This window comes from Micrasema longulum, unplaced genomic scaffold (assembly GCF_059751315.1).
Source record: "Micrasema longulum isolate JH-2025_06_02 unplaced genomic scaffold, ASM5975131v1 h1tg002028l, whole genome shotgun sequence".
Taxonomy (NCBI): Eukaryota; Metazoa; Arthropoda; class Insecta; order Trichoptera; family Brachycentridae; genus Micrasema; species Micrasema longulum.
Genome location: NW_028279196.1, coordinates 183093 through 191556, shown reverse-complemented (window position 1 = coordinate 191556; position 8464 = coordinate 183093). Strand labels below are relative to the sequence as shown.

The 8464-nt window shown below is 31.1% G+C and overlaps 2 non-coding genes across 2 annotated transcripts; both read left to right on the top strand.

Annotated features, from left to right (window-relative positions):
• Window positions 1-1338: 1338 nt before the first annotated feature.
• Window positions 1339-1420, top strand: TRNAS-UGA (transfer RNA serine (anticodon UGA)). Its single transcript has one exon. It is a non-coding gene; the product is annotated as a tRNA-Ser (tRNA).
• Window positions 1421-3596: 2176 nt separating this feature from the next.
• Window positions 3597-3678, top strand: TRNAS-UGA (transfer RNA serine (anticodon UGA)). Its single transcript has one exon. It is a non-coding gene; the product is annotated as a tRNA-Ser (tRNA).
• The last annotated feature ends 4786 nt before the right edge of the window (window positions 3679-8464 follow it).

Genomic DNA, 8464 nt, shown 5'->3' with positions numbered 1-8464 from the left:
TGGCAATAAGCCCGCTAATGTGCAAATAACATAATGTACAAAAAGTTAAATAAATAAAATAAAATATCGTGTTTTAATTTTATACGCAACTATTATGGGGAGCAGGATATCAAAATGACATAAACAGACTACAAAGACAACAAAATAAAATATTAAAGTTAGTATATGACCTTCCCTATTTAACTGCAACTAGAGAACTTTTTAAACAAACTAAGCAATTAAATATAACTGAACTCTTTCAACTAGAATCATTAAAATTTATCCATAAATTAGCCACTAATGTAATTGTAGACGAAGAACTAAAACTAGTAAAAAATTGTAGTCAACATGGACATAATACGAGAATATCAGACAAATACCATATCCAACTTTCTAAAACAAGACAAGGACAATCAAGACTAATAAACCAGGGACTGATATTATACAATAAACTACCAGACAAAACTAAACAAAAGACTCAGACAAACTTTACAAAAGATGTAAAAAATATTATTTTGAACAACAGAGTATAAATGAAAAATGTATATATTATTTTATATAAAATGAATGTTATAATCCGTAAGGGTTTAGAAATAAATTTTCAAATAAAATAAAACGATTAGACCTTGATATTTTTTAGACTGTTTTTATCGTGCTTTGGTGAGTATTTTTTCAAGTAATCGATGCGATGCATTTTGATACTGGCTCCATTTAAAAAAAAAACTTAAATCGCCCTGTGGAGTGAAAATCGTAGTTTAAAAAACGATCTTTAAATTTGAAAGAACGGCGTTTTAAAATTGCAATACCATTTAATTTCTATACTTTTTATTTGACAACAGCATTAAAAATCAGTGTACAGTTCGCCAAACATGTAGGACTCTTTATGGAACCATGAATTTACTGCGTGACAAGTTTAACGACAAACTATATTTAAGAAATTGTCCCGTTAATGGCCACTATGATCCAGTGATTTAGAGCTATTGGATTTTTTTCTATAGGAGATCCATGGTCTATGGAAACAAATCAACGACTTTTGAAGCGCTAGAAGCAAATATAACACGAACCATTTCGGTAATAACGACGGATTGGTTGGAAAAGTGACCCACATTTGGACCGACTGAATGCGCTGCGCTATTTAAAAAAAATGTGTTTTCATTCTTTCGAACACAAGAATAAAGGAGAACTTATTCCAAAAAATATTTGATTTTTTGGTTGTATCACGCTTTAAAAACACCTACTAGAACAGGTTAAATAAATAAATACATGAAAAATACTAATTTATATCATAAATGTATAAAACATCTGAATACATTATAGGTAAACATGGTTATTGATTAATTTTAATTCACTGCTTCTATAGCTGAGGTGTCCGAGTGGTTAAGGAGTTGGACTTGAAATCCAATGGGTTATACCCGCGCAGGTTCGAGTCCTGTCCTCAGCGATTTTATTTTTTTTTTTTAAATTTAATTTTTTAATTTTTATTTACAGAAATGAAAGTAAGATTCTTTTTTTATTTGTGCATCACCAATTTTAATCAACAATATTTTTAGTTTGTCCAAATTTTTTGTAGGCTGGATTCAACTGCCTGGGGAGCTGTTAACATTAACATATTACAACAGAGATGAAGAACATTTTAGATCATGTAATATAGATGTCTAGGCATCTACAGGGCTTATGACCTGTCATTCAACACCAGCAGATGAAAGAATTGAAGGAATATAGATGTTCAAATATGGGCAGAATAGTGAATGTTACACGGTGTGTTAAGTGACAGGTCATAAGCCCTGTAGATACCAATTTTGATCACTGGTTTTAAAAAATCAGTGTCTTGTTGTCTTATGGTCTGTGCGTTTGTGTACAGTTCAAGAGGCCTCAAATTCGATTCCCGACATCTTTGACGTAAATTTGTATCCAAAAACTATATTTTTACAATACGATATTTTATAGTTAATGAACCGGCGCACATTAAGCGTAAAGCATATCAACTGACTTTAATATAACGAAAAATTATCGCGATACGCAACGATTAGTAAACTTACAATGAACACTTTGAGTACCGGTGAAATTCACATTGAAATTACCATGTGCCCGACCTATTTTTGTGAAATTTCATGTTTTGTGAAGGGTTTCTTAAAAGTGTTATAATAATGAAAACACTGGGTTTTATCAATTGAAACTTGACACATTTATTTGAAATAATTTAAAAAGTCATTTATGAATGATAGTTTTGCCAACATTGGCCTTTATGGAGAGCCACATTTCTATGTTCGCACATATACAGGGTCTCACTACTTTTTGTGCTTTGTATCCTGGAGCCCTGTAAACACGAGATTATAATAACCACGCGTTGTGTCCCGGTCCCGTGTTTTCACGTGATTTACCAACAGCATAACAATACTAATAAAAATCACTAGATATCCATAAAGTGCACTTTTTTAGACAGCTTGTAAACCACGTGAAAACACGGGACCGGGACAGAACGTGTGGTTATATAATCACGTGTTCACACGGCTGCGGGATACAAAGTGTTAACTGCTTGAATTTGTCAATATAAACCGTGGGAATTGAAGTATTTTAGATTATTAAACAACAAAGGAAAATCATGAAGACTAAATTTAAGAGATCTTCAACTGATGTGAAATATTAATTAAGAAATAAAATGTAGGTTAGCTCTGTCGATTAGCAAGTTAATGCAGTTAGTTTTAAACTTTACAGAAGTTTGCACTCACTTAAAAGATTGCAAAATTTCTTGCCAATTTATTAGAACAAACATTAGTTCAGAGCTTACTTATTCCCCTTCTTGATTATGCGAATGTATGATACCCAAATGCTTATTCTGACCTTCTTACAAAGTTGAAAAAATTGCAGAATATCTTAGCAAATATTAAAAAATAACATAATACCGGACGCAACTACACTGGCTCAGTATCAGGCATAGAAGAAAAATTTACATTCGATCACTTCCTCACAATATTTTAAATAATCCCACTTTGCCTGTAAAATTGAGGGAGCTCTTCCAACCTCTATCACAGCATGGACTATCTCTTTGTTCTAGTGATCAGAGAACCCTTTAACACACATAAAAAAACTCCAGTTTAGTTTGAATCCAGGATAGTGCATGTTTTTTAAAAGAAGGAAAATTTTGAAAGTTTGGAATCAATGAAATATTATCAGTAAAAAAAGAATTAAAAAATTTTGGGCATATAAAATATACATGTTTCTAGGCGAGCCTCGTTTTACAATGTGGTATTTCTAACACACGATTCTTTGACTTGATCTATTTGAATTACATGTAAATAAACTTTGGTTCTTAAATATATATTTTAAACATTGATAACAATATATTTGTCTTGGGTCTAAAAGTTTTGTTTTTTGGAACATTTTCACTAACTTTTATCTGAAGGTAAGGTTATCAGTCTCCCGCTTCTAAGCAGGCACTAATGGTTCTGATAATTGTTGCTAATAAAATAACTTAAGAGTACATTTTATGTTATTGATGTATTTGGTGGTATTTTTCACAAAATTGTTTACACAGGTGCAAAAAAAGGTTTAATTTTGATGAAGAGATCTACAAAAATAAGGTAATCAGAACATTATTTTCGTAGATCTCTTCATCAGCTGAGGTGTCCGAGTGGTTAAGGAGTTGGACTTGAAATCCAATGGGTTATACCCGCGCAGGTTCGAGTCCTGTCCTCAGCGATATTTGAAAAATATTTTTTATAATATTTACACGACACATCTTATAATTTTACAGGTCCAGATTTTTTTCGGGTAATGTCTCATTTATTTTATTTTATTAGGTAATTTAGCAAAGATACTTTCTTTAAAAAATATAAAAGGCAAAATAAACGGATCATAGTGGATTCCTGGTGCCGACCCTGAAGTGTAAGAGTATGAACTTGAAAAAATAGGAATGAAAGTAGGCTGGATACAGCCGAAACGCAATCCATCGGGTGAATTTGTGGTAAAAGTATTACTAATTTAACATAGTAACAATTTGAGTAAATACGACTGTATAACCACTGACTGATATTATAATTTACCTGTCTCTTCGTCAGATTTTTATTATATACATACTTATATTTATTTATATATATATATATATATAATACAAGCTGAACCCGGCGAAACAAAAAGAAAGGTCGTTTCCTCTTAAGATTAAACATTATTACTTACAAAACTTAAAAAGATAAAATAAAAAAAGGTGTAACTTTTCATGAATAAGTAAGTACTTAGGTACAAGTTTATGATTTTGTTAATATATAATTCATTTAGCATATCGAACTCTGCTCTTCTCACCAACAGGGGTGCACTGTGATTGAGAATGCGATTTTCAAAAAAGTATCGAATGTCAGATGATATTATTTTAGTATTACCAAAAATACAGTAAAAATAATTAATTGGTTGGAAATTATAAGGAATTTAAGAAAATAAACTAATTAGGATCCATAAAGACTAATGTTGTTTGTAAACATTCCAAAACAACCTATTTTTATTTACTGAAAAATAACATCTTTGCATTTTTTAATTATATGCGTTCTAGGCAAATGCAATCCTGGTGATGGATAAAAAAAACATTCACGCTCCCCAATTTTTTTTCTACTTAACAAACTTAAGATTTTAAAAGTTATAAATACGCTTGTGGCAAAGGTCTACATTTGGCTGGAAACCGCACATAAATCGGTCCAGTAGTTATTTAGTCTATCGAGGACACATATACAAACATTGTTTTTAAAAAAAATTAAAATGATTGATAACAAATAAAAATACAATATTACAACTAAATACAATATTACAAATACACAATCACAATACTAGAGAAGAGAACAAAATTAGACTTCCATTTAGGAAAAAGGCAAAGTCACAAAATTCAATTTTTAAAGCAATTAAAAAGTATTACGAAATGGAAAAAAATATTTATGAAGAAAAAAACATATCAAAATTTAAAATAATGGTCAAGACATATGTGATAAACAATTTATAAATTAAATATATTTGCAATGTTATTATTAGAACACACATAACAATATGTATGATATGTGTGCCCTACTTTAAGATTTAAATAAAAAAAAATATTTAAAAAAATGCATTTTTTTACATTGATGTAATATATATATTTACATTAATGTTTCCCATTACGTAAAATAAATATACAATTTTTATGTACGTAATGGGGAGTTACGTCTTACAATAGTTTATTTTATTTTAATTGATAATATTTTTAGGATAACACATATAAACAACAAATAAAATATAAACGATGTTTTTAATTAGTGTTACATAACGAAAAATTATAAACGTAATTTTTCACTTCTTTCTTAAATATATTGTATTTCTGACTGTACTTTTTATGATCTTTGTTCATTTCATTAAAGAAAAATATTCCTCTGTAAGTATAATGATGTTGTGCTGTAGTTGTTCTTAATTTAGGAATGAAGATATTACCACCTGTTCTAGGTCGCGTACTTACGCTTACACATAGATTCTCTAAATATATATTGTACATATTAAACTCTGACTGATTTACGAATCAAAAACGCTAGCATGGTATAAAATTCAAATATATTTCAAACGAGTACTGAATAAAAACTGTTTGGAGAGAACTGCATTTGTAAAAAGCCCCGTAAAGGCCTTTGATGGTAAAGATATAATTATTAGCTCGGTACGGTACACGGAAAACCTTTTATTTTTGTCTGCACTGTACGTAGGATTATTTTTTTTCTGGTTAAAAAAATTCAAAGAGACGCTTGCAATTAAAACATGAAACGGTTTGACGATGGACACTACGCTTTGATATCTACAAAGACCACAGTAGTAATTCAACAATTCATGAGTATTATAAATGCAATGTCGAGATCCGTGCATTATGTGAGGCTGAGACAAGCATTGTCGACAAAACCAAGAACGGAGTACTGCGGTGGTTTGGGCGGCTAAAAAGATTTACGATGCGAATGTTGATGGATACAGAAGTCTGGGAAAGACATGACATGACCAAATCCAACCAATATTTGATGATGTACATGTCAAAAATCGATATATTCGGCGCGCTTGCATGAAAAGACGTATGAATGTATAGGAAAAGAAGTATGTATGGAAAGACAGTGATATTCGGCATTCTATCCCTTCTGCCTACCCCTAGGGTAACGACACGGAGATTTGATTAATACAATTTGAAAACGTTTAAAATATCAGTTTTGTATTTACTGAAAATATTAAAAAATACAATTTTTCCGTCTTGTGGTCAAATGGTTAGCGGGTTTGCATACCAAGTAAGATATCTCGTGGTCGATTCCCGACATGATTATGTAAATAAATGATTGAAGCAAAGCCTTACATTTTGTTTTTTTTTTAAATACACGCATTATAAATCACACGAATTTCGTGGTATTAATCTTAAATTAAAGTTTAAAAAAATAATTTTCCATCTATTTTTTGTCGATTCACGTTTATAAACAATTTTAGAGGTATAGTTTGGTTGTGCATATTTATTTTTTATATTTTATTTGAGCGAAATCTCAATATTTGTATTGGCCATTAGACGGCTTTAAAATGTTACCAAAAACATGCTGTGGAAATGAAATATGTACTATGTTATTCACAGGCACAATAAATTTTTCTGGGTTATTGTGCACAGTGTTGTTCAGACTATTTACCGACATTTCGGATCACATTACAGCGTCCATCAACAGGGTTGATGCCATTTGTGTGGATAGATGTATATATGTGTAACCTTAAGTATAAAGAATTTGTACCGTATCGCAGTCCTTGCTGTCAACAGCTTGTCAATTTGAAATCTGTGGCACTTCACAGCCTACACTTTTCTGTGATTTTGGATCACTGGATACCAGGATGATTTTAAACGCATCTTATCATCTCTGTTTATGTTGTCGAGATATGTGTAGATCTCCATCGCTTCTTTTACCAATCGATCTTGGTGACTTTTTGGTCTAGTTAAGATTATCGTCTCAAAGGAAAACTTATGCCCTGTTTCTATGTAGTGTTCGGCCGAAGCCGATTTTTCGGAGTAGCCGAGCCTGCGTGCTCTCATGTCGCACCTTTAAGACGAAAACGAGAACTTAAATAAAGCTCAGAATTAGTTAAAATCATAAAACGACTTCAATGAACATTATCCATCTTTCTGCATTTATAAAAAACGCAACATTTGGGTGGAAATACGACAAAACCGTTACATCACTCTCTTTGTAACTCAGAGAATTTAGATTCCGTGTCAGTATGGAAGCAACGCAATTGCGTTGTGTTTACATTGCTGTGTGAAAGACGCAACGCAGACAAACATAGAATGAACAAAAGCCGGTTGAACTGATTTTATTCCGATACAAATAGCATGTTTACTTTATTTCTTTAAATATTAAAACGACCAATTTAACTTTGTGATTGTTTCGTTCCGACTAACCGATAATCATAGTGACTTATTAAAGCAAGTGTCGTTTTATTATTTAAATTATCGATAATCTAAGTGACTTATTTACGTTCATGTTATTTCGTGAACAAATAAAAACATATGCTTGGTTACCTGGTCTGACCCAAAAAAAAATTACATTATCTTATTTATCAAAGTGCTTTTCTTTGTTTCTTTTTCAATCTAATAAATGACTCATTAAAGAAATGTCTCGTTTAAACTTATAATAATTTATTTTTATTACCTTTTTTTCATAGATTCATAACTGAATTGGGGGTATGTTTTTTATCTCAAAATTTGGTGCTTACTTCGAAAAATACGAAACAATCGCTGAAAGAATACAACGGTGTCACAATTAATATTCTTCTTTTGCATTTTCCCAAAAAGTTGATTTTTTTATTCGAGTCGTTTTCGTCCTAAAGGTGCGATGTGCTTCTTTACTCTGGTTGTAATTTTTCGGGCAGTCTACTCAATGCGCACCTTGGGACAGTTTTTACAATTCAGCTTATAAATACCGTCAGTTTTGAAAGGGTCCCAGTCCTTTGCTGATTGTAAAAAATCTCTAATTTTTTACGATGTGCCAAAAACCGTTTTGATGCCGTGTTTTTAAGAGTTTTGGAAATTTTATCTGTAACATTCTGTCATACGGCAAACAAACTGTCCCTTTATAATTGTCGTAATTATTGACACGTGTCCTGTTTGTATTTGATATGGAATCTATTCTATTCAAAATATCATTTTATTTAAAACAATTTTCTTCTAGCGCTTTCATTAAAATATTTCACTCATTTTCTCTATTTGTATCTTCACAAATACGCGTTGCCCTTCTGGCAAGTGTATTTATGAGTCCCAGCTTTTGTGACGGATGGTGGTGAGAAGTGGGATGAAGATACCGATTAGTGTTATATTTATTAAATTAATTATGGATAACTTATATAGCGCCATTTTCGTAATAAAATACCTCAAGGGCGCTTTACATGGTGATTCTATTGTTAAGTTAATTTAATTGAAGCTTTTAAATTTGTAATTTAATTAAAATAATTTATTTTGTTGTCACGTGCTACG